This window comes from Parus major, chromosome 1A (assembly GCF_001522545.3).
Source record: "Parus major isolate Abel chromosome 1A, Parus_major1.1, whole genome shotgun sequence".
Taxonomy (NCBI): Eukaryota; Metazoa; Chordata; class Aves; order Passeriformes; family Paridae; genus Parus; species Parus major.
The window spans coordinates 58,176,396-58,203,130 of record NC_031773.1 but is presented as its reverse complement, the minus strand read 5'-3'; the positions used below and the strand labels follow the sequence as shown (position 1 = coordinate 58,203,130).

Genomic DNA, 26,735 nt, shown 5'->3' with positions numbered 1-26,735 from the left:
AGCATATATAGTAGCAGAACCTCAATAAAGATGCTGCTAAATTAGGAAATAGGATTCCTGTGGAGCAGGAAACACTACATGAGAAGTGTAAGAGGACAGATGTTGGCCAGTGTTATAAATACATATTGTAATATTGGCTTTTGACAAATATTAAAATGGGTGCTATATGTATAATGTTAAAGTAGCTTTGCTATAAAGACGTAGTTTTTAATTCTGCTATTAACTAAACTTAGACATAGCAGTGAAATAGCTAATATAGTTATGCTTGTGGTAATTTAACTGCCTGCTTGGCTGGGATAACACCCAATGAACGTATGATGAAGACCCCTGCTACTGATATGCCAATTATCAGCACCTACCATCTGCAGAAAGTACGGACCAAAACCCAAGCTGGAGGTGATAATTAGAATGGACTAAAACCACAGCCAAGAATTGCACGAGCTCTAAAAAGGCAGACTTGAGGAGGAGCCATGCTAAACAGTTCTTGGAACATGTAAACTAGTCTGGGAAAAGTTTAAGTATGCATGACTGTTTATGAATATGCAATAGGCTGATGCAATAGAAAAGGTATATAAAGGGTGCCTCCAAAATAGCAGGGGTGCTCTTGGCTGAATGCCAAGCACCCAGCCACTAAATTTTGCTTTATTATCTTTGCTTTCTAATGTTCTATATTAAACTTTAAAATTTTACCAGGAGAGTGAACCATGTTTGCCACACCCAGCCTCTGCTGTGATGGTGCTGGGAAGCCTGTAGGTCCCATCTCTGTGCTGCTCCAGGAGCGTGGCATGGCACATCCCATCTAATCAGAAGTGTGCATACATGGTCAGTGGGTTGCAGTTGGGTTGTCTCTTCTGCTTGTTTTAAATTAAAGTCTGCACAACAACAAATTCCTTCCAGAGGTGGATCATCTTCAGAGCTATAGGGTATGGTAGGATGCACATTCATGTGTGTGTGTGTGAATTTTCACAATTTGCATCTTGTCCATTCAGGTTATTAACAACTCTAGACAAGGAGCTGTTTCTGCTCCCTCTTCAGCGTGTGTATGATAAATGGAGATGATTCGTGCTAACTAAATTGTAAGTATTTGGAAAGTTATTATTATAAAGCAATAAAGGGAATTAGTGTTACAAGGGAGATGGACCCCTTTGCAGATGTTACATGTTAAAAATAGGATACAGGATGTAGTTTTAAGATAAGTAACATCTCAAGACAGAATTGACCTTGAGATGGACAAAGTTGGAACGACTTCAAGCATAATGTCTGAAATTATGGTGTTATCTATGAAATGCAAGGCTAATAATTGGAACACATTGCTTACTTACATAACACAATGCTTAGTATGCACACACAACCTGTGAGGTTGTCCAGAGGACAACGAGGATGAGTGTAAGCCTTCATCCAAAGACCACCAATAGACTGAAGACCCCTGAGCAACAAGCGAAGCATGTGCCATGAAGTACAGTGACGTAGAATTTAAGAATTGAGAGGAAGAGGAAACTTACAAGAAACATTAATGAATATGTATAAGCACATAGTATATAAGTTTAGTTTGAATTGCTTTGTTTTGTATGTGAGGTAGAGTGAGAAACCCTCTCCGTACCCTGGTTGGTTTTGCTTATGTTTTAATCAATTACTGGCAAATTACATACATATATGTACACATATATATACTTGAATATATTCACTAAATTGTATTCTTTTATACCAGATTGCTATTCAATTCACTAAATTGTATTCATTTTTAATTTAATTGCTGTTAACTCAATAGACCTAGTTGTCTTATTTAGTTCATAACATGTTCGTGTCTGCCTTATTCTTTCAGTGACTATTTGCTTCTGTTGCCCACAGGAAGCAGACCTGGGATGGGGTTATACAACCTGATATTTATTATTGCAAGCCACATGACAGACCTTCTGCTTAGTTTTCTCTTGCCACATTTCCTCAGCTCCACTCATGTGCAAGCAGGCAGCATGTCTGCAAACAGTGTGGCTGCCATCCCCAGTGCCTTCTGTAAACCACTGCCTCTGTGCCACAGCTCAACCCCTGTGCCACACAGTACCACACTGGCGGCCACTTCCTCGGCTGTTTCACTTCTCCAGGCCTGACTACACTCTTCTTCCACCCCAAGGCAGACTGGGAGCACAGCAGACCACCAATGTTCCAGCTGTGGATCCACAGCTGTGGCTGTTGGCACTGGTGTGCCTGGCCAGGGCTTCCCTCTTACCCTGCCTGCATTGCTTAGGGGTACAGGAAGCTTTGAGGGCCAGGATATTCTCCTCTGGCTGCACAGCACCTACTGAGTTGGTCCACTGCTGAGAACTGTCATAAGGAATGTCATAAACAACCAGAGATACAGACACAACATTAAAGGGAAAAGCATCTTACCCTGGCATCTGAGCTCTCAGGGGCCCCTTGGTGTAAGAGAAGTCTATTCCATGACAGAGTACCAGTGGGACAGATCCCAGTTCTGTTTCCTCCCCTTTTCTTTTACTGTCAGAAGAATTCACTGAACTAGCTCCAACTCATTTTTGGATATTTTTCTCAAGCATTTTACAGGGAATTAGTAATACTCACAACCTATATTCCTAGAGAAAGACCATAGAATTATCTACAAATTCTTGCCCTGAGACCATGCTTGTAAATAAATCACAGATGAAGAACTGAGTTTTCTTAAAAAAGTGCTCCCAGGGTGTTAGAATGGTAATGATTGTGATCATAAGGGAAGTAGTTACAGTCAGATGAAGCTGTTCTGGAAAGGCTGGGGAAGAGGTTAATCAAGATGGTTCACCCTGGTCTAATTGTATAAAGCACAAAGTGATATAATTAATACAGAGTTTCCACAAGCACTTGTGCTGTGCTGTGTAAGTTTTGATGTCTCTAGAAATACATGATAGAAGTTTGCTAATGTCACATAGGAAACCATATAGTGAAACTTAGACCGGAAATCATTAGATTACAGGCTTCGATGGCAGATGTGTAGTAGAAAGAAAGAAAAATCTAGTCCAGTCTGGTTTTAAAATAGGTTTATTTGGGGACTGTAATTCCTTGGTTTCAAGGGTATCTAATGTAATCAAAATAATGAATTGTGTGCATCTTTCTGGTTGCATGGGCATCTTAGGTGACCAAAATGGTGAATATGGCTTCCCAGGCTCACCTGTCTGTCTAGCTGTGGGCAAACTTTCGTGTGTATCAGGCTTCAGCTGTTGGGGTTTCTGTAATTATTTACTTTTTCACAGTAAGTTGAAGTTAATTAATTCAAATTTTCATTTACTGTTCTGTGCTGTAATAGACCAAGTCATATTGAAATAAAAAGAACTTTTGAGCACAGCAGCCATTGTCTGTTTGTGTATTTCAGATTTACAGGACAATGTACTCCGTAAATTAAGATTTATTTTACAAGCTCATTGAGAAAGAAAGGATGAAGCACAACAAACAAGGGCTCAGTTGCCTTTGCACAGAATAGTCTGCTGTGTGAATTCACTAATTCATCACATAAGTTATGAAGTTTCTAATTCATAACTGGTAATTGACAACTTGTAACTCAGCTTATGCACCAGTGTGCAGAACAGTTACCTAACTAGTGGGGAGATGTTCATCCTTCCTCCTCTGGCACTGCACAGGTATCCCTGGTATCACACCAGGAACCACAACAGCCCCAGTGCAACTGCTCTTGGATCAGCTTCTGAACCTTTTTGCTTAAACTGACGTTTTTATACCTTCTAGCACCGAAGTTTAGTCTGTGCCATTTCCATGACTTAACAGATTCTGAGGAAACTGCCAGACAATCACCATGCAAAGACAGTGGCTTCAGGAGACAGCACTCTGCAGGTGATAATGGCTGTGTAATGGCCCTTTATCTCTTCCTGTCCCTCCTATCCTGCATCTTTGATATTCTTCCTTTGAACTAAGAGCACAGATCCCATAGGAATGAGCTATGTTAGCCAAAAAACCCTGACCTTATCACTGTCTCCAAATACCTGAAAGGAAATTGTAGTGATCTGGGGGTTGGCCTTTTCTCCCAGGTAGCAAGTGAAAAGAGGAAAAGGCCTTAAGTTGCACCAGGGGAGGTTTGGATATTAGGAAAAACGTTCTTCACCAGAAAGGTCGACAAGCACTGGAAAGGCTGCCTAAGAAAGTGGAGAATAACCATCCTTGGACGTATTTAACAGACATGTAGACCTGGCACTTAGGGATAGTTGGTTAGTGGTGGACTTGGCAGTGTTAGGTTAATGACTGGATTTGATGATCTTAGAGGCCTTTTCAATCTAAATTATTATAAGAGACTATTAAACTTTGCCAGGAGCTGTCAAGTTGGTGAGACTCCAAACTCTCAAAAAAACATCAGCTGGTTTTCATATGGTTTTGGAATTAAAGAGGATAATCCCCTGTCTTGCATCCAGACCACGGTTCTGTCAAGGACAAGCCATCATTTCACAATACCTGGTCAGACAAAAGTCCATTTTGATGTCATTGTTTCTATAGCCACATCCAGGACTGGAAAAAACAGCTCTGGCTTTTTCACATCAAGCCTGAATATCAGGAGCAGCTTTGACGATTTGTATGCATTTATTATACACAGAAGCTAGCTGATGGCTATGTTGTGTTGATTTACTGCTCTAAAGCTGTTCCTGTATTATTTTATCACATTACAGATAAATTGCTGCTAAATTTGTGTAGACTTACTATTTGATCAGCTGTCACCTAGTGTTTACACTTTGTTGACCATTTCATAAGATTGGACTTTCTCCTCAATGTACTGCCACAAACCTCTCACTGCTCAGCTCTAAAATATTGAATCCTAATGACCTCGAGGAAGGACATGACAAAGATCACAAAAAGATCACAAAATCAACGAATCATTTACATTTACGTTGGAAAAGACCTTTAAGATTATCAAGTCCAACCATAAACCTAACACTGCCAAATCCTCCACTAAACCAGGCTACCGTGCTCCTGACAGACGTGATGACGGATTCCGTGGGAGTGTTTGCATCGTGTAGCTTCAGCCTTCTTGTGAGGGCACAAGGAACACTTCACCCCTCAGTATTTTGCCACAATTTTCTGCTGGAGTTTTCCACCCTCTGTGCCAGCATAGTTATTTGTGCAATGACCCAGATGAGGGACCTGGTTGGGCTGGAAAATATTTAAGGAGTGTTGAGCTGAATGGGTGAATGTTGCCTCGGACTGTTAGACAAACGCTACAGCTGTACTGTGTAATGTCTTTGGCCATGATTATCATTCTCACTGGAGTCCCCTTGTACTGCTGAAGCAAAGCAGAGGAAACAAACTAGTCCTTTGTTATTTAATGGAAAACTGCTCAGGCTATTCACTGAGTCCTCACAGAGGTATAGCGAAAATCGTTTATGTCTATCTTTAGCGCCCCTTTATAGGGTCCTACAGGGTTCGAGCAGCTTAACAAGCTACTATTGGTTAATACATGTTGTTTAACATTCTTTTCCTTATACACAATGCCATTGTTTTTCTTTATTCTCCCTGTTCCAGGAGAGTTTCAAGGACACTGCCCTTAGAACTGTTGCCTGGATTGAAAGCTGGGTTGTGCAGACAGGCTTTTACTAAAATATCATGCTTTTGCTCTGTTAAAATGTTTTCCTACAGTTATTTACTTTTCTGTTATTTTCTATTTGCTTGTGATGGCACGGACCTATTTTACGATAAAGGATTAGCTTTTAGAGCTAGAAAATAACCTAATTCTCTGGGAATGTTGATTGTGACCAAGTACTTTATTTGTAGATAGCCATGCACTGAAGCAGTTTATTCTGCCTGCTGATAATCAGGTTGCTGTGTCTGATTGTAGCCTGTTCTGCAGTAATTTAATGGAGCCCAAACGACAAGTTCTCTTGTAAGGAGGGCAGAGTATGGAATACAGGAAAATACAACTATAACATGTACTACTTATTCGCATGTAACCAGAATTTTCCGCCCTGATGGCATAAGGCTGTAACCCAGGCTTTTATTTGCAGTGCTGTGTGGAAATTGTTTGAATCTCTTTTCAATGCCTGCCTCTGTCACAATGATCCTTTATGAATTGATTCTTGTTAAAGGTGCTTTGAGAATTAAAATGCTACTTATGCTGATGTCACAACTTTCTTATAACACATAAGAAATTCTCACTGTGTGAATGATATTTGTTAACACTTTCTAGTGCTACAGTTACCTGCAAAGTATTTTAGTGCTCAACCATAAATGATGAATGGGTGACTACCACAGTCTTGTAAAACATTTAAAGGCGTGTCTACAGTTACATGCAACAAGAGTTCGCAAAGTCATTAACAGGCAAAGGAGGAGCGACTCTTTGTAAGGACTCTGCAAGCTTTGGTGTTTAGAACCCCCTCCCCAACCTATGAAATTTAGCTGGTGCCTCAGTGGGTTGATGACCTAAAACTTTGTAGGCATCTGGGAGTGGAGATGGATGTCATCTTTCTGCAGAAGCAGAGGCGATCCACAAAGTTTATCAGTGATTACAGAGGACCAAATGAAGGGCCACAGAGTGATGCTGGATGGGTAAGATCATATTTTGAATTTTGTGTAGCATTTCTTGTGCAGTGTTCAGATGCTGGCCTGCACCTCTGTCCCTGCACAAGAGCCAGAGACATACGCCCATGGCCACCCAAAACCCTTCACCATGTGCTAACTCTTCCCCATCATCTCACCTGGGGCTCACATCAGACTCGATTTCTGCAAGGAAATAACACTTGTGAGCATGTGGTACTGCTTAGCCAGCACAGCCAATTTGCACATTAAGGCTCCACTTGGTGGGAGAGGAGCCATGGAGAGGCATCCAGCATCAAGATCTGTTCTGCAAATCTCAACTAATGGAGCAACCCTCGACAAGAGGCCTCATAAGAAGGAAAAGTAATTTTATTTTGTACAAACCAGGTATCACTCAGGCACAGGCATTCTTCTCGTAGTTTTACTCATTCTTTCCTGTTGGGAAGCTTGAAGGTGTGTCTGCACATGGTCTGTCCAAAAATGTTTGTGGCCACAAAAAATTAGGGAAGCTAATTTAGCTCTCCTGGTGTCTTCTGGGTTGTTCTTCTTAATGGCAGCCCTGTGGTTGGCTTATGGATGTGTCTTTTACACCTTTCAAAAGCAGCCAGTGAATTGTCTCTCCTTTTCTCTCACCTCTGTGAGTCATTAGGCAAAACAGCTGATTAACTCATTGTTCTTTTGTCTCTTTCTGGGTGTAGGCTGTTGTATTTAGATTGTCCTTTGTTTTTCTCAGTCTGGATGTTTCTATAAATAGAAACTGCAGTAGACTTTATGATCTACTAATTTAGATGCCATTAACACGTGCTTTCCTTTCATCCCACTTTTTTCTACTTCCTCCTGTTCTCCCACATCCACAAGTTTCTACTTTTGCTCTATCCATACCAAAACTGATATTTCTACTAAAGCTTGTCACAGAGTTGTGTGCAAGTCTTCTCCTAAACTTGGGATCTAATGGGTCTGGGAAGGCAGAGGAGTGAGAAGTGTGCTTGATGTTATTTTCTATTGGAAAAATTTCCTGCTGGTTACAGCAGCAACCCAGGCTTGTTTCAGCTTCACAGGGAGCAATACAAGTATCAGCTTCTAAAATTAAAGGTAGCTCATATGAACATCCAGGATCACGATAACAGAAACTTCATATACCTGTGATCTGACTCTGGTTTACACTGTTGTTTTCTCTCCTTCAAACAGTAGGTTTGGAAAGGTGGTTGCTCACTTTCTCACCCCTCTGCCCAAGGAAATGCCTGGTCAGAGCTCAGTGGGATAGGCGTGCCCCCAAACAATCAAAGGAAGAGATTCACTGGCTCGCCAAAAGACATGGTATTCCTGAAGAGGAAGGGGTTCCAGCTTCACACAGGGATGGAAAAAAGAAATGGTGAATGGTCATTTCTTCTAGAGGAGACCCACATTGGGAATCCACCACAGATAAATACGGGCTTTCCTAAAAAAAGAATAAAAAATCAGTCTTTTGTCATTTCACACTATTCCAAAACATAAAAACAAGAAACATGACCTGATCTTACAAGGAAGTTAGAGATATTAATTAATGTTTGTGAAGCACTAAGTAGTATAGCAATAAATTACATGGGTGATCCTATGAGAATGTTACTAATTGTGTATTCAGGCCAGAGTTTGAATAGGATATAGTAAATGAGTCATGATGCCATGCACTTAGCAATGAGGATAAAACAGGCTAATGAATCATTGCTCATTAAATGTATGCTATCCACGTGCACAGAAAGGCTAAAGGTGCTATGTAAAAATGCTATCCTGTAATTAAAGATTTTACAGTGCATATTAGAGTTACAAATTTAATTTGTCTGGGAAACATTAAGCCACGCACTTTCTATCCTCAGAAACACAACTTTTCAACCCTTACACTTTTTGAACAAAGGCTTTTCATGGAATTCAGTAAAAATTGTTTAAATATTGTGTTTCCCCTGCTTGTTTTGCCATAGCTGGCACTGAGCTCCTTCTCCCATGCTGCTTTTGCCATCTGGAACAGACTAAATGGCTTTCTGAGTTCCCTTAAATCCCATCACCAAATCCTATCCTCTGGGCCTGTAATTCCTGTCCCTCTTTCTCTTAACAGAGCTCAGTCCCATTTCTTGACCAAGCTTGGCTCCATTAAGCTTAGATCTCTTTCAGGTCTTGCTTTTTTTTTCTGTATGGTGTTTTTACATGACAGAGACATGAATCTATAAGATGTCAATATATCTGCCTACATTTATTAATATAAAATGAGACCATCAGTGATTTAGTATTCTGAAGTTCTCCACATCAGGTTAATTAGTTCAGAGAAGTGTTTAGTTCAATCTAAATTAGATTTTAATGAAATAGCAGCAAACTGACTATGTATGGAAACTCAGTCTGACTGTTCTCTTTCTAAAGAAATCTGAGTTTCAGATCATCATACCCTGTTGAAGATAAAGATAAATGAAAAACAGAATCAGATTGCATCCAGAATTGGATATCATCCAATATGTTTCAGTTTGGTATCATAGATATATTATAAATACAGGAAGTATATATATATATATATATATATATATATATATATACAGGAAGTCAACAGGAAATAAATATCCAGCAGTAAAATGGATATTAATTAAGTTCAGTACTGATACCTAACTTTCCCCTGTGCTCAGCTTATACCACTTTTTTATGTTTAGGTGGAGCTTGAGTGACACTAGTCATATATACCTTTGTTACTGACTGGTGTAAAATTCCCTCACTTTGCTTTTAAAGACACAGGCAAAAAAAATACAGAGTACGTGCCCAGGGAGGGGTGGTTGTACGTTTGGGATGGAGGTGTGTGTTAATATTACAATTATATCATGAACCAAGTTCATCCAAGGAGACCGATTTCACCACAGGGTTCCCCTCCCTGCGAAGATTTCAACATCTCCTGGCAGCAGTTTCTCCACACTGCTCCACCCTCCATTCCATCCCCCTTAGCAGGTGCTTACAGTGGCAGACAGTGTGTGGAATAGGTCTCTGAGCATGCTAGCCTCATTCCATCCAGAGAGCATCCAACGTGTTTTACCCTTTCATTTCTGTACTGTTACCACCTCTGTTGGGATGTGAATTATCACTCCTCAGTTTCCTCCAGCTGTACCCCCAGTCTCTGCCCACGGAGTCCCCTGTCACCTTTCCACACCTGTGGCACAACAATCTCTCCCAGCAGCACATCAGTAATGTCTTTCTGAGAGAGGGTAGGAGTAACAAGTAGTGCAGGGAATGTTTTGACATGGGCATCTACAGAAGGTAGAGATAGTGCTTGGTTGTCCTTTTTTTTCTAATGTGTTCTTACTCTAATTGTTCTAGTGTTCTATTCCTTTACATCATTTATCCACCATTACTTCTTCATAAGATAGGTTATTTTGTTTTCCAGTAAATTTAAAATATCAGGCATGTTGGTTCTTCTGGTCACTCTGAATTTGTCAAATTGCCACCAATGGGATCTTTCTCTCTGCTTTGGATAAGGCTAGTACCTCCACCCTTCTCAGCCTCCATGGCTTGGTAGAGATGACAGAACAAATGGACACATCCTGCAATTTTTCTTGGGACCAGTAATTGTCCAGACACTAAAACCTCTCCTAAATGTGAGATTCTCAGCCTCAAAACAGACATTCATTCGTGTACCATGTGAATTCAAAATTAATTTTTATGGTATTCACTGTGTTCTGTGTTCTTTTAAAAAGAAAATAACATTAAGACAGCATACAGATGAAATTGAAAGAAAAGAAATCAGCCCTTCCCTGCTGACAAGCTAATTTTCAGTGCTTTAAGAATTACAGAGTGAAGTAAAAATTATTTTATTGCCTTCTTTCATCATTATGTCACAGTACTAATTATGCTCCTGGTGTTCTAAAGTTTATAATGCTCTTTCCTGCCACTGAGTTTCTATTTCTTTATTAAATTAATTCTTTAAACACATGCTTTATGCTGCTAGTGAGGCCCTGGTAGAAGACTATCATCTTACAATGACACCAGTGGGTAAGTTTTCATCCGCTGCAAAGACAGAAATGATGGAACAATGGTGGTATAGAATAGAAACTGTAGTAAAATTATTAATATTTTTCAGAATGATCAGCGTATGCTGCCACAGAGTGAATATGAAATCATCACATTTTAATCCTCAAAACTGATGAAGTCTAGAGCATAAATGATGAAAGTTATGCACACATATCTTTGCATGCATATGAGAGACTGGAGTGTGGAAGGCACTATACATCCTAAAGGATACTTGCTTTGCTGCAATCACTGCTTTGCATAGACTTCAATAAGAATGACTTTTCATTTCAGACACTGTTCCCACCTGACTTCAGAAAGATCTAAGGAATTTCAATCAAGAAATGAGCACACCTCTGATAAAGATGGACCTACTGCCACAGCTCTGATAAACTCAGGCCTTAACATGGAACAAAGGGTCATTGTTGTCTGGTTTGGGAAGTGTTAGCAAACTGCTTGCCAACATAGGCAAAGCTTAATAATGACAACCAGCTTCAAGGTGCCTCCCAATCACTGCTAGGAAGAGATGCATGAAATATGACTGTTCTTCTTAAGAGTATAGTAAAGTTATTGCCAGAGAGAATACACAATTGAAGGATTAACCACCAAGGAGAAACAGTCCCTGATGGGAAATTCAGTGCTACTAAAGGGAGTGCCTTATGGCAATTTAGTCCAATGGCCAACTGCGGTAAGACCTCCAAAAACACTTTAATGTAGTCTTTAAAGCAATGTTGTGCCTTTTCCCATGGCTTCTAGAGGCCTTTTGGCAGCTGGGGATTTCTGCACAGAAGCCACCTCTGTTGGACTGGAGCTGCCAAAGGTGATGGCACAGGGTTTGGCTGCTGGTTATAATGCATCTGGGGATGTGCTGAGGAGAAGTCCTTGACCAGGGAGGAGTGATGACTTACTGCAGCTCCTTTGCTCTATTTGAGTTAAGAGAGGCAAGCTAGGGAGCAGGGCTGGAGGTTAACAAATGCTGAGCCCATAGGAAATTCCAGCATTAAGACTAAGGCTCTGCCATTAAGGAACACATTTATGCCTAAATGAGGTCTCCAAACACAGGATGCCTGTCATCAGTGTGCTCACCTGGCAAAATTCAGTGATGCGGGTTCCAACCATACTTTCAGCAATTGTCACAGCAATTGTTTGCAGACACTGTCAGACATCACTTTGGAGTCTCTATTTCCATGTCCATGTTTTTCTGTCCGTTCACGGCTTACAGATGCAAACCCTGATAAAGCCATCAGAAATCAGCACCCAAATATTGGGGAGCAGAAACTTGGCCAGATCACTTGAAGCCAATGTAGCCTTTCCCCAAGGTCTTTCAGCTAGAATCAGGAAGTTGTTTCTGTTTCTAATAAATTGATGGTAGACAGTTTTATTTTTAAGGAAAAACTATTTTTTTCCCTCTCAGTAATTACAAAGTTTCTTGTATTGACTGACACAGTATATAAGTGAAGCAGATGATGGGAAGATTTGTTTCAAGAGCTTTGTCACTGTCTTTCCTGTCATATCACTCTACTTACGTGTTCAACCTTTTCTGTGTAAAGACCACTAACCATTGTAGTGATTTTGTCATACAAGCAAGTGCTTAAGGCAAATTTAGATCATTGGAATAATTCCCCATTTTTCCTACATTTAAAAATATTTTGTATCTTATTTTCTGTCCTGCTGCTAATTATCTTAAAAGGGGCTTTGTAATAGAAAAGTATTTTTGTCACTGAACCAGTAATTTTTCTGGTATACTGTACTGTTAGTAATGTGATTGCTTAAATAAAAATTGGTGCAGCTTTAACATCATAATATATTCACTCATTTCCTTGCCTTTCATTCTAATAGCATAAGACATAATGAACTCTTGGTAGATATAGTAATATCCCATAAGTATCTCTACATGATTTATGTTGTCATTTAATATTATTTCAAAGGACAAAACATAATTCTTGCCATTTTGCTCAGCTACTCATTTTGTGATTTTTTTTGTTCTCCCACTATCACTGAAAAGAAATGATCAAATTAACCATTTTAACAAGCATTTGCTAGTTGTGCCTACATACCATTCATTTAAATGACTTGTGAAATCAATCAAATAATGGGGCCTAGTCTTCTTTCCCTGAATAATGACTTCAAGGAAGATCCACCTCCCTCTCCGGGAAAGAATGGGTAGCTGGGAATGCTCAGGGGAATAAAAGGATTTAAAGCACCGCACATAAAAGGCTGAGTAGAGGAGTCTTTGAAAATAAATGCAGGCTTCAACAAAGGATGAGAAAGAAAAGGGTACAGAGGGAGCGGCTTGGTGTAGATATGGACAGCGCATACAGAAGAGGCTGCTGAGGAGATGCATAATACCCCAAGTGAATGAGCTAGAGGTGCTGGGCTGTAGGCTGAGGGAAACACATTGTGATGAGGGGCACAGGACGTGCAGAGGCTGCCTGTGGCTGATGGGGTAATGAAGAGACCTCAAAAGGAAGCCAGTCTGGAAAATTAAACTAATTATCTCAAAACTAAGTGTTTGCTTTTCTGCTAGTATGCCATGAGCTGTTCTTCACAATCAAAAAATTACGAAGGTGAGAAAAAGGCATGAAGTCCATTTAATATTTTAAAAATTGCAGCAACTCTTTTCCTATATCCTGTCCTGGGGTACCTAAACCCTAAACCAAGACAATCCCATATTAAGGATTAATTGAAAATAAAAGGCACCTGATTTATCATCAATCCAGAGTGGTGAAAAGAATCGCAACATTACCTCACAGTTACACAACTTCTGTCTGAATTTTTGCATTTGTAGCAAAGTTTCACAGGAGGATTCTCTTAGAGCAGGACTGAAATAGGCTGTAGCATTTCTAGTGAGTGTTTACATACACTTCTCCAGAAAACATGCAAACACAGAAATTATTAAAGAAGATGGTGAGTAATCTTCTTAGATTACTGTGAGTTCAAAATATTTTAAAAAAAAATAAGCTACTTCCTCAGTTTTTTTTTTTGTTTCAGTAAGTTGTTGGTGGGTTAAACATGTAATTAAAAATGCACACATGGTTGAGATTTTTCATTGTGTCAGAGCTAACAATTTTGTGGAGAAATGCTAGGTCATCATCACTGCCTGACAAAATTCCAATCGTGTGTATTTATTCACCCCCAATTATTGAGGTAACAGTTGAGTCACGAGACTTACTCATGGATATTTGGCATTACTCTCCTCTGACACTACCAATTGGACCAGACCAGTCATGGGTCTGACCTATTACTGACAGTGTTTTTCTAGGAGTGTCTGCAATGCTTAGTGAAGATCATGTTTGAGCAGTTCAATAGTGTTGGGCTGGAAGAGCATAAAAATGCCACTGTCCTTCCATATGACATTCTTTGTTGAGACTCAAAATGCTGCCGTTTTCTGAATATAGGATACAAATTTTAAAATAAATTTAACAACTGGAAGTATGCTGACTGTGACAGATAGACAGGATAACCAGAGGTGGATGCAGAACTTTAGGATGCTGAAGAACATCATCAAGGCCCTCTTCTGTAAGTTGGTGCCATACTTTGACCATCCTCACATGAGATTTCAGAATCCAGTGCTATGTCCAAGTAAATGACTGCCATCCTTTAGTCTTGCAGCTTCTGACCATTACTCCTTGGTCACTAATTCCTTTGAGGTGAGCAGGTACACCACAGGTCAAGAGGGTATGGATATTTTGTCCTCAGCAGTGCTGTGCAGAGGAGATCTTCAAGGCTTTGATCTCCAAGACTTCTGAAAGAGAAGCCTTGATAAGATTTTTGTCTTATTCTTCTACTTCCAGCCTCCTGCAGCTACAACTACATACATAAAGCTCTGCTGAGCTTCTGAGTGCCACTGGATTATCGTGCCCCTTGAAAAACTCCTCTTTCCATCATGGTACACATTTGCTGGAAATATAACTTCTTTGGGGCTGCAGACTGCAACTACCTGAGTGTTTTGGCAGGTGTAAGAGGGTGCTTCCAGTGTGGTAGACGAGATTAAAGTTGGGGAAAAGAAAGATAATACAAAAAAGATGGGTTCAGCAGCAAAAGGCAGGAAAAATCAGAAAGGTTTCAGATCTAAAATTCAGGTAACTGAGGATAAAGCAGGAGGCATAGACACTGCTAAATTGTTTGAGAAAAGGCAGTTGGCAGTAACAAGGAAGACAGATGCAGTACCTGACTGTGCAGTCTCCTTCAGGCTTTGAGGCCACTCTTCAGGGTCTGACAGCTTTGGGGAATGCCTGTACCTTATCTACGTACTGGAGGTTCTTGTCATGGAAAGTCCACATAAGGATTCAGGACCAATTACTCCATTGAGTGTTGGAATGCTATAGAGTTCTGGTTTCATGCAGCAGGAATCTGCTTTGTGCACATCAACATCACTTTGAGAAACCAGTTAATATGTGACAAATGGGTAGTACAGTCTGGGTATTTGCTTCAAAACTGCCCCATTGCTATAAAGTAAATTACTAAAGTTAACAGAATGACTGTGCCTCATAAGTGCATGAATATGTCTCTTCATGACCATGATGAAGAATTTTTTTGGTTTTACTTAAGGGTTCTATTGAAAGGCATATGATTAAAAAGAAATAATATGATTACTGCTTATTGTTTCTGGTTTTCTGCAAAATGGAGGAAACGAAAAAGACCATTTTGTTCACAGGACAGCTTTGCAATAATACAAAGAACTGCATTCATACTTTGCTTTTCTGCCATGTTGTAAATATGTCAACCCCAAATAAGTTTGTGTAGTAGCTGACAAATGTATTGATTTTGTAAGTATAAATGTTTGAGCAATGTCATATGATTCTTTTTTTAAAAAACCAAATGAATTGAAAGATCTGCAGCCCTGAGGAAGGAAGGAAATAGAAACCATCTGTGAAACTTGATTTCTGTATTTGCACCATAATGGTGTATTATTTGCATGTCCTTTGTCTAAAGGTTAACTTTTGTTAATTTCCTAAATCCTAAAGAATAGTCTGAGCCTTCAACTTCCCTTTTGTTTGTTTCCTAAACCCTAAAGAATACTCTGACCCCTCAACTTTTCAGTCTGAAGCTCTGCATAACAGACACTGATAGGCCATATGATCTTGAAAACAAGCCCTTTTTTAGCTTTCATGTGAGTAATTTTCTTTCATGTACTAGTATTGCTACGTTTAGCTTGTGGCTGGGAATCTCAAACCATGGCCAGATGAGCAGTTAAAACAGACATCCTGCCCTTGCTCTGTACCTGTGTCCTGACCACCAGCTGGGATCTGGAAGCTGGGGAGCCGGCTGAGATGAGGGTCAGGGGTTTTCAGCAGCAGTGGAGATCCACTCTTTTGCCTCTCTAGCTGCCAGACTAACCTGAATCCCAGTATCCCTTAGCACACACAGTTAATTTTGTTTCTGTTGGGACCCTGGCCAAACTATGCCCTTTGTTAATGAAATTTGCTTCAGGTATCTTCTAGAGTAGATCTCCTTCTACTTACCATGCATCCTACTACTACTCATGTAGTAAAACTAGCAGGGCAGGCTTGAGTTAGTTTAAAACGTGATGCAGCTTTCAGGAAACCCCAGAATGTAGCAATGTCATCCTCTCTTGCTAATAACCATGAAGACAGTCTTCAGTGCAAGGTTTGGCTTGCCTGTTGATGATTGCACCTGTTGTTACCTCATTTGTGAAAAGTGGAGATCTGAAAGATAAATTAACATTTTTTTCTGCTCAGTGCAGAACCATTCTCTGTATTTGATTCTTCCCCTAGCCTATCTTACCAAAAAGCTCATAAAAATGGCACCAGCCAAGAGAGTTCACTGTTAACAAATATTCTTTGATGCAGTATTTCACTATGTTTTTAAGGGTGAATTTATAGCTGATCACACATTCTTTCCTAGTGAAGATAGGCTATAAAGTCATATCTGGCAAAAGCAGTTTTTCTGTTACTTCTACATTTTGTGGAAGACAGTTCTCTGCACCTTTTTCTGAGAACCCTCAGAAAAAGCTGAGCTGAGCATAAATAAATACAATAAATAAATAAATACAAATAAATAAACACAACTGTAGCAGAAATCTGGACTGCAGAGAAATACCCTCACAATAAGAAACCTATAGAAGCTGTTGCAGCAAGATGAGATATGGTTTGCAGAAGCTCTGAACTTGAGCTATGTTTATCCCACAAGCTGTCACCAGTGCGGCCACACCGTGAAGAAGCGCAATCCCTAAGACGGACTGGTAGAGAAGTTTACTGTAATTTCACTGCAACTGCACAACTTAGAAAAATATGTGCACAGATATTCCTGTGTCTCTGTCACTCCTCTACTTTATTGAAATAAAGTTGTGGCCCTTCAGCTTCTTTCACCAGTCCTCGAAGCAGAAACATGGGACCCGAGAACAATTGTACCTAAGAAAGGGCTAGAGATGGAGGATTATTGAACTGCATTGTGTGAGGTGGGGAGTGGCAGATGGAAGCTCCTTTTGGGTACAGTTTGTCACTTCTCTTCCTCTGTGAGTTAATGCCTTTCTCTGTTCATGCTCCACTGATTCTCTCTCTCACTAGGCTCAAATTCCGCCTTTCAGCAGCCAAGGGGTATGGGGAATAAATCCTGAATGCAGACAAGGTGTGCTTAAGATCAGGAATCTCAGTCTCCAGGATGAACCAAGAAGCCGGATACCCTGGCTGAAGTCTGCCAAGGCTCAGAGGAGCACAGCAGCATGCCAGATCTTCCCTGGATTTGAGCATAACAGCCTGGTAAGTGTTCAGTAAGGGACCCCAAACTGCAGTACACTATCACTATTACAGTGGCTTTACTACAGAACTCATCTCAAAATGAAACCAGTTTCCCAAGCTAATGCAGAACAAGGCCTTGAAAACAAATAATGATGTATTTATATAGGGCATTTCTTTTACCAGATAACATGAAAAAAAAGCATATTGATTCCAGATTACAATGTTAGAGATGCATGAAGAACATCTGTCATTATGACAGAATCATAAATCATCATGGTGAAACCCTGACATGCCTTTTTTCATTGGCAAAGTAATTTTTTAAAATGGGATATAATTAAGTTGCTTAGAGCCACATATTATCTATTTTAAACCTATTATTTTTCTCATGTGAAAACTGTCAGATGAAACACACTGGTTTGGCTTTGGTTTTAAATTCAGCTAATAAAAAACATGACCACTGTTCATCACAGCAATTCAGGGTGCTGCTAGGAACTGTCCCATGTGAAGAAATGATAAGGAAAATAGACCTGTGAGTAAGTGAAACCATGCTCTAGGTGCACCAGCAAACCATCCTGACATGGAAGACAGATAAGTAGTAAGAGGCCAGTACATCTGCATCAGGAATTCTCAAGTGACTTGAATATCAAAAAGGAAATCCTACAAAGAGTGAAATCAAGGGCATATTGTAGAAGCAGTGGCCTTCTCGGCAATCCTGGCCTTGATTAACAGCTGTTATCCCGTGGGAAAGTGCATACCAAAGGATAAGTCCAGCCATAAATACCTGTGCTTTGACTTAGAGCCCAGAAAACTGGGCTGTGAAAGTGTGTGGGATGAATGATAAGAGCTAGAAACATCAGCTCTACTCTTCCTGTTTTTGTGTGGTTACTTTCTCTCTCCTCCTGGCTAGCTGTGTAATTGATCCTAAATCTTGTACGCAGAAGAAACATGTAAATACTCAAGTGTGTTTTATAAAGACAATCCTGCTTGATGACAAAGCGGTGGTCCATTATTCTCAATCTCAAAGCATATAAGTGAGATGGGTAATAAAGCAGTGGTATAAACATCTAGGGATTGAACTAGAAAGAATCAGTCACAAAGTGAGTTACAACCTTCCTGGGGCATAAAATGGAAGAAAGAGAGATTCTATAAATGCCAAGAAGTTAGAGGAAGAGAAGGGCAAAGGCACAAATAACAGATGGGCAGAGTTGAGGGAGATGTTTTATTAATTTGCTACTTTCTTCACATGCACATAAACATTAAGGATAGGTAATGATAATGCTGTTTTTTAAACAGAATGACATATGCCAGAGTAGGGAAAGAAACAAGTAAAAGAATGTTTGAATAAGTCAGATGTATGCAAGTCTCTAGTGCTTGCTGAAATTCACTTAATACCTACTGGGCTCTTGACTTATCTCGGAAAGTTCCTGAAGGACTGGTTAAGTCACCAGGGCCTACAGCAGCTATTTAGCCTAAGAAGGAAATACAGTCAGCATCATACTTTACCATTTTTGGTAATTAGCAGAAATCTGGCATTGCAATATACATTTTTCAAATTATTTTAAACCAAACATGCATTGGGTTTAAAGCCTTGCTCTTTCTTAATTCTTCCCATTGTGGCACCTGGGTTTTAAAACAGAAAAGAAAAATTTAGTAAGGTATTTGTTTCTTAAATTTGGCATTCATATCAGGCTTAGATTTCGACACTATCAAGAAGTTATTGGTTGTTTGCAGGGTTATAACTGTTCCTGCTTTTAAAAATGGGAAAGGAAGAACCTAGGGAATTACAGAGTACTCTGACTAATGTCAATACTGAGAAAGATAATGAGACAAATTATTGATAAGTAAATTCACGCACACCATGAGAAGAAGATAAGAAGCATCCAACATGAATTTGTCAAACTAATCTAATTACCTTCTTGAAGAAGGCAACGGGTCCAAAAGATAAGGAAAAGCAGTTCAAATGACTGTATGTAAGACCAAGACGTATGTTGACCTGAGTAAGGCTTTTGACATCGTCCTGGACACAGAGAATTTCATGCTTTCTGTGCTGACATGCACAGACCCACAAAAGAACACTGTGTTTGACCTGAGGCCATGGAAAAGGCTTCCAAAATTGATAGATGGAACTGAAACTGCGAGTGCGTAGTTTGAATAGAAGTGTGTTGTATCACTTGGTGGAAATTTTAGACTTTAAGGTTTTAGACTATAGTAATATGTATGCAACAAGATGGAGGTTTTAGGGCATTAACCTGCCTTGCTCTTTCTTCTTCATGGATTTTAATAATATTGTGTGATTGGGTAGAAAAATCCACAGTGTGGAACACAAGTTATTGTTATTACATGGGTTATTACATGGGTTTGGTTATTGGGTTATAAATAAAAATAAACTAGTTGGCATTGTAAAATTGGGTAGTTGACACTTAAAAGGCCTTGGAGATACCTGGGTCTCCATTTTCTAGACTTTTAGCTCAGTGTGCAGATGGCCTCATTGGCTGTGAGAATGTAATATAGATAAGAAAAAATAAACAACTGAGTCCAAACATGAAAACTCTCTCTCTCTCTCTCTCTCTCTCTCTCTCTCTCTCTCTCTCGCTCATTAATCCCGACCTTGAGGAAAAGAACCCAGAGACACTTGACAGTCCTGCGTGCTCATGAATGAACTGGGGAAAGCTGTTCCATTTGAAATCACCCCTAATTCAATCCACTGTCAAAAGTAAACCTAATACCTTGTAGTTGGTAGCTGCATGTGGAGATGTCATGCGCAGCTCCTAATGGATAGGTTTCTGTTAACATTTCAATAAAGATTTAGATGACAGAATTAGAAATAATTATATACCTATAAGCTTGGTAGGTGACAATATGTAAAGATTTGCAGAATGTGCTCAAGGACAGAATTAGAATTCAAAAATATCCTGACAGGTTGTGAAATCCAACATGAAAAGTTTGAACAAAGGCTATCGCAAAGGGCTACATTTGGGAGGATGAAATCAAAAGCATAACCACAAAATGCCACTGCAGATAAAGATCTAGTGATTAATGAGGGCCATGAATGAGCCAACAGTGTGATGCTGTTGAGGAAAAGAGATAAATGTAATTCTAGATTTTCTTGAATTGTCTGCTCAAGACAGTGTATGTAAGATGAGAAAATTAGCATGTTCTTCTTGGCACTGGTGAGGCCTCAGCTAAAATGCTGTTTTACACTGAGGCACCATAATTTCAGAAAGATGTAGATCAGCTGGAAGCAATCCAGAGATCAACAAAGATGAAGATTGGAAAACTGGATCCATAAAAGAAGGTTGCAAGTTCTAGTTTTGTTCTAATCTCAAAAAAAAAAAAAAAAGTTATATGCATTCAACAGCCTTTAAGTACATAAAAGGCTATTACTAAGAGGGTAGTTTCATGATTTTTCATGTTTTTTCATTCCCAGAAATGACACACATAATGTCAAGGAAACCTTTTTCAGCTATTACTACAGTAAGTATGACAGTAACATATTGTAACTAGAAGAAAAGATTACTGCTGGAATATATTACCTGAGAAGGTTGTATAATACTTGCCATTATTGATTTTAGATAGAAATCAGAGGGACTGCCATCTGCACTTACCAAGACAGTTGTGGACTTTCTTTGAAGCTAGGAGATGGCTCAGGTGCATGTTTTGTAGCAGGTGCCTGAGGTCACTGGAACTGTGACAGAGCATACAAATTATTACAAGGTAATATAACATACTTTCACTAAGAAAGCATTTGAAAATTCCATGTGTGGTTCTGAGCCTACTGGATTGCTGTTACAGAATATTGCACAGGTTGTTCTTTGGTATTTTTTTTTTAACAATTTTCCTTTGATTTTGAGTTGTGAGATTTTTGGTTTGTTTTTATTTTACCTCAGGAAGGCTTGGTACAGCTTTGATTAAAAATATTGGGGAATAACAAACTACATAACCCCTTGAGATTCCATCCAGATCTATACTTCCATGATTCACGTGCAAGCTACTGTATTTTTCTGAGCTGTTTAAGAGCTCTGAAAGCACAAGTTAATTATTAAACTAGTTCTTTTCCCAGGGCACTAGTGACCTAATCATTTATGATAGTGCTGAAATGATGAATTAAACAAACAACCAGAATAAACACAGATCAAATAATCTTTGCCAATGGAAAAGGACAAAATCTTGTTTTCATGCTTTGTCTGCAAAACAACTGCACAGATATGGATGTCAGTAAAACTAACAAGTGCAGACTTTTCAGCCTGTGAGAAATTCTGTTTTAGTAATTCTTATTCAAAGTTTTAGGACATTTTTCTATTTTGGAAAATTAGAAGAATGGGAATGAGAAAAAAAACATATGTGCTTTGAAAAGGTTGGAAAGTTTTGAGGGCTTGAATTGCAACAGATCATTTCAACATTCAAACCCAAAATGTTGCAGTCATGGTGTACCACATATATATATATATATATATATATATCTGTCTTAGCTAGGGGAGCACAGAGCCCTCATATACACAAGAAAATGCCAACCAGAATTACTGTGCAAGTAAAGTAGCATTCTGCAATATGATATTTTTTTTTGTGTTAGCTCAAAATAAATCTCTTTAAAATCATACTCACAAAGAAAAATGGAGCAAATCCATTTATTTTTCTATCTAATATTTTTACTATTTTTTTTCAGAACTAATTTTTTTTCAGAAAATATGCTCTTTGTTAGATATTCAAATCTATATAAAACTTCTGACAAACTCTAGTCACTACTTAATATGAAAATACCTGGCTCAAAAATGTTATCTAGAGACATCTGTGCTCATCAGAGTGGACTGTCATATTGACCAAAATATGACTGTAAACTAGAAATGTTTTCAGTCACCATTGTTTTTTTAATCTAATAAAAGATGATCCTCAAAGATAGGATCAGGGTTATGACTTTACAGAAATTTATAAATATTTAGTTTTGGTGTTTATAGGCTATACTTCAGTGAATATCCACTGGTTCTTTTGTTCTTTTAAAACTATACATGACATTTAGACACCAGAATAAGGATTTCACACTGCACAAGAACTTATTCTCTTATAAGCAAACCACTGGAGCTTGTGAGTATTTCTGTGCAAATGGATAAATACTGACATAATACATCTGGCTTGCATCAGGTGTATCATTAGACAATGATCAACAGCAGTAAAAAACTTGCAGAATTTCAAAGACCCTGGGACAAACATGTCAGATGTCAAGGGCAGCCTTAATCCCAAAGCACAGGGAGGGACAATTAGACAATGGGGGTTGGGGTAGACAACCTTTAAAGGTCTCTTCCAAACCAAGCTCTTCTGTGATTCCATGACCCAAGAGAAGAGAACTCAGCTGAGCTGATTTCATTGCTGGCACCTGTAAATAGGAAGGTGGACTCTTTGCTTTGCAGGCCAGGGTGTTGGTACAGCCCCATTGCACACGCCAACAGACTAAAGTGTCTTAAGCGGATTAAATAGCTTTAAGCAGCTTTGAAGACTTAGATACTGTAAGCTTATAAAGCAGTTTAAGCTGCTTAAACCACTCTAGGACTTTAATAAGGGCCTCACAATGCTGCACTTGGCCTGGCGAGTGAAACAAAGCTGGCTGCAGCTCCCTCGCCATGGGCTGGAAGGATGGAGCTGCAGGGTTGCCACAGATCCAGCAAGGAATCTGCTGATATTGACATACTTTGTCAATGGTGTTGTATGAAATAATGCATCATATACTTTCTGTCTTTGGTTAACTCATTATTACTTTCTTTTCTTTTGGCTACCTTGCTTCCCCAGCCACCACTGTGTCTTTTTTTTCTATTTTCGCCCATTTAGCTCAGGCTCTTTCAGCATCTCTTTTCTGTCTAATTAATTCTTCCTGAAGAGATCAGTGGACTTCTCTTACACAGTGATACACTTTTATGAAGAAAACACATCTCAATTCAGCCTATTCAATCCACAGAACCATGCTGGGGGTAACTGTTCATTTGTATCATAATGGTTTAACCTAAATCTACAACTTTTTTTTCTTAGAAGAAGGGCATGAGTTGATAGAAGCATTGTGGAAAAACCCAACCATGTAATCCCAGGAAGTACCAGTGGCAGTCATTAAGTTATCACCTACAAAATCAGAAAACCAGATGGGAGAGCATTGTTCAGTAGAAGGAATACAATGCACTGAATCTGTGTCGCAGTTTCTGGCTTTTTGGAGGTTTCATAAAGGATTTAAGAGGAGGAAGTCTGGGGACAGCTGTCCAGAAAAATGGGTAAATTTATGTTCCTACACTGAATCTCTTAGGGCTGAGGGGGCTTTGTTTTCAGTTTTTACTCCATCTGTTTGAATTTGAGGTATGCTGTGCAAACCACAAGTCGTGTTGTTCCTACCAAAGGATGTAACACCCCCTCCCACTTACACAGAGGACAGCAGCTGAGTTTGGTTTAGTGACAATTCACTTTGAGCTCCCATGCTAAGAACTAGGGCAGTGGTGATAATACACTGGAACACTTGAGCCGGATGTGACATCCTCGCTGCACAGGATCCTCTCAGGCCTGCACCATCCCATTTCTCTTGTGTTTGAATTTTTCTTCAAGAACAAGAACATTTTTCATGTGGTTTCCAGTTCCTTTACAAGTAGCATTCACCTCTTTTTCATATCCTTTAACCATTTCCTGGGGCTGTATCCTTACTTTTCAAGTGTTTTCTCTCCACAATCCTCAACTTAACTGGGCCCATATTTTTCACAGGTTTATGGAGTCCCTTCACACACTTCAATCACAATTTAGCTAAGAAATGTAGCTATTAAGCTTATCATGCTCAAACAATGTGTTTGAAAGACTAGAGAGTGTAAGCAGGAAGAGGGATAATGGTCAGCCCTACTTGCTATCTATTTTTTGCTGATTATCTGTGTTATTCATTCCTAAATGATGTTACCTATCACCATAGTGTGTATTGAATGTACACCACGTCGAATATGGCATAATTATACAATCATCATTTAACACTTTCATTAGGGCTTGATTTATACAAAATGTTATTTTTTTTTCAGTATCCTGAAAGCATGTTTGTCTCCATTTTTATTGAAGAAGATGATTTGTAGCAAGATCTATTAATTTAATGTCATCAATGCATTTTAATCTCTTCTCCCATTTATCCGCCTATCAATAATTACTTCCTTCAAAATGTGGTCAAAAACCCCACATATGATGTCAAAAGGATTCACTAGCTTGGTGAGTGATTGAATATTTTTTTTTTAAATATTGGTTTGATATGCTCCCATCAGGTGACACCACTGGTAGTTAAATATATATATTTGTATAGATGCAGATATATTTGTAGTGGAGTAATGGAACCATGGGATTGGGGTTTCCTTAGGTTCATGACCTGTGTCCACATCATCCTCCTAGTTGTCCCATCTCCTTCTCCAGCTCCAGCCAGTTTTGTAGGAAAAAGGGCAGGTTGTCTGGACTAGCTGTGGGCTTTGTGATCAGTGGATCAGTGTTAGCTGCTTGGAGTCCATACAGCTCTCAGGCTGGAGAAGGTGAGCTGCAATCCCCATTTCTTCAGCCCCAGCAGAAATTTGGGTCTCATTCTTCTCTAGGAAGCTGCTCATTTCCAGCAGCAATTAATGATGGGAATTGAGGAGGGTAAGGTTAATTGTGAGCATGGAAAAGTAATCTTTTTTAACCATGAAAACTATATGTAGTCATCTTTTCACAATGTGTTTTCTTTGCCATATATTCTACTACATCTCAGGAGACAAAGATCCTATTCATGTTGCAAGAGAGTTTGGGTAGTTTCACAAGTGAAGGATTTTTTTAACATTTGTAAACTAGAAAATAGAAACCAGGCATCAGGTCATGTATACAGGCCATGGTTTGGCAGACATTTACACTTATGCACAAATTTCAAGTGGAACTTGATTTCCCTTGACTTCCAGGAAACATCAGAGTATGTTAAAATTAGCTCTGCTGCTTTGAGATGACAGCAGCACTGCACGTTTGCATGGCTTGGTAAACAACTTTGTGTGCACCAGAAGTATTTTGTTGACTGCATTAAGCCTGGTGAGGTCACACATCTGTGCTGATCCATTCACCAGTGGAGAAGGAAAGTTTGCAATGCTGCTGCTGGACTAAATTACCAAGTGCTGGCAGGCTGCCGGGGTCATGTTGCTGGGCAGATCATCAGGTGTTGGCCAGTCACTGAGAGCTGCTCACACAGCAAAAATGTACAGGACAGCACACTCACCCTTCCTTCCTTCCCCAAAATCAAGACAACTGTCTCCTTGATGGGTCTGTAGGATTAGAGCTGACCTTGCTACAGGACAGCATGGGGCTTCTATAAAACAAATTGTGGTTTTTTTACCTCTTCATCTTCAGCATTTTCTCCCAGACCTTGACATTCCCACCACTGTTTAATTGTTTGGGTTTTTTTTAATTTTGTTGAGCTGAAGTAAAACAATAGATTACTTCAGCTTCAAAAAATAACTTTTATTTACACTTGTTCCTAGTTATTTATTTTCTTTTTTTTCCAGTTTTGGTGGCTAGCTTCTTCAGCTAATGGATGACACAGAGAAATACCTGAATCTATCCTGTGTCTGTGAGCACCAAATTCCTAGATTGCAAGACCAGCCTAATTCTTTGCTCTGCTGGAAGTCATCTTAAGAGGTATATAGATTTTAAGATTTTTTGAAGAAAGCCGGCGTTTGCACTCTACCAATATTAATTTTATGCGTTCCCACCTGCATTCTTCATTCTGTAATTGGGCTGCACTTCCATCTGCACTCACATCCTGCCTTGACACATATCCACGTGCAGATGACGGGGCAGTGACAGGTAAGCCAGGCAGCTTGCAGGCTGAGTCACCCCAGGAAGGCAGGCCGTCATCTGGCAGCCAGGAGGGAGAAGAAGGAAGTGTGCCAACCAGACAGGTGATCTGAGCAATGCATGGCACCCCGCATGCCAAAACAGAGGTTGCACAATGTTGCTATGACAGAGAAATGTGGAGAAGAACACAAAAATGCATTTCCAAAGTGGCCTTCATAGTTGGAATTAAGAAATACCAAAACTCAGCCTATTTCTTTTCATGGACCACTTCAATAACAAATATGACTATAGGAATCAAGAAATAGAGCAGTGGTGTAGTATAACCCTATCAGTATTTTTGTTCACTCTTATATGGATCTTGCATGGAGGCTCAAAAGCAGGATCACAAACACAATTTATGAGTATGGAGCAATTATGCCATTTGCTGTATTGTACACACAACAAATGGCTGTGAGTAATGTGCTATTAGCCTAAGCATTAATATCCTCACTGCCTCTGATGCAGGTAACCGCTGGATTTCTGCTAGTCAGGCAGATGGTAATCACATGGGGAAGTGTGAGATTCCATTGCTTCTTGCAATAGGATGATCCTCAGTTTTGCCAAGTTGCTATATTTTGATTTTTTTTTCTCAGAATTTTAGACTTATTTCAGTTGTTAATTTTTCCATGAGTACTCAAGTGACTGCTGCCAACTCAACAATTTCACTTC

At 39.4% G+C, this 26,735-nt stretch overlaps 2 long non-coding RNA genes across 3 annotated transcripts; both read left to right on the top strand.

Moving 5' to 3' along the window:
• The first annotated feature begins 313 nt into the window (after positions 1-313).
• Positions 314-3,330, top strand: LOC107204922. Of its 2 annotated transcripts, XR_004497640.1 has the most exons (4): positions 314-567; positions 694-822; positions 990-1,076; positions 1,849-3,330. It is a non-coding gene; the product is annotated as an uncharacterized LOC107204922 (long non-coding RNA). The 2 variants fall into 2 exon arrangements; XR_001521798.2 differs by having other exon boundaries at positions 322-822.
• Positions 3,331-24,254: 20,924 nt separating this feature from the next.
• Positions 24,255-25,868, top strand: LOC117244396. The gene is made up of 2 exons (XR_004497374.1): positions 24,255-24,431; positions 25,736-25,868. It is a non-coding gene; the product is annotated as an uncharacterized LOC117244396 (long non-coding RNA).
• The last annotated feature ends 867 nt before the right edge of the window (positions 25,869-26,735 follow it).